This window comes from Microtus ochrogaster (assembly GCF_000317375.1).
Source record: "Microtus ochrogaster isolate Prairie Vole_2 chromosome 14 unlocalized genomic scaffold, MicOch1.0 chr14_random_2, whole genome shotgun sequence".
NCBI classification, from domain to species: Eukaryota; Metazoa; Chordata; class Mammalia; order Rodentia; family Cricetidae; genus Microtus; species Microtus ochrogaster.
The window spans coordinates 1,196,166-1,196,980 of NW_004949097.1; positions in this window are offsets into that span (position 1 = coordinate 1,196,166).

Consider the following 815-nt stretch of genomic DNA (forward strand, 5'->3'; position numbering starts at 1 on the left):
TTCATATTTTAAATACATGTGAGTTAATCTGTGCTGTTCCCACAGAGGGTCAGAACTCGGATCCCTAACTACTGTTAAAGGTCTGTGTGACATACCCCCCACACATACCAGATTGTCTCTAATGCTTCAATTTCAGAAAGAGTGCTGCTTTGAAAACCTCACATGTTGAGAACTCCTATGCCTCCCCAGAGGGGTGTACGTGTAGGCACAGGGCATGCAGCACTCCTTGGCCCGCACTAGCCTGAGTGGTGGCTGTTTAGAAATCTCACAGGCCTCAGGAATGGTTAATGTACGGATCCACTAGTCTTGAATAGTTGTCCCTGAACTGATAATGGCTTTTCTGCTATGAGTGGGTCCCAGCTCAAATATCACTGCCTCAGACACACCTTCCCAATTTTGTAGTAATTCTGACAACTCTCTCTCCCAAGGCTTTGTTCCCCTGTTTTGATGCAGGCTTATTACATCACAGCACTTTCCACAATTTAAATTGTCCCGTTATTATTACCTAGCCATTATCTGCTTTTTCTCCGCTAGGGCAGTTGAGGTTGTCTTACCTTGTCACTAGACACCCGACACCGAATATGTGAAGAAATGAATAAATAGCATTGCAAGTGTTTGCATTCCTACAGTGAGAAAAGTGGTAACAAGAAGACAGAGAAGGCTCTGAAAGCCTAAGCTACAGAATGAGATCCTGCCTTAAGAAAACAAGCAAAAAAAGGTGGGGGGAGACTTAAAGCAGCAGAGAGGGATGGAGGGTCATCAGCCACTTCTCTTAGCACCTTGAATTCTAGCCATTACAACTCTCAAACGGGCGA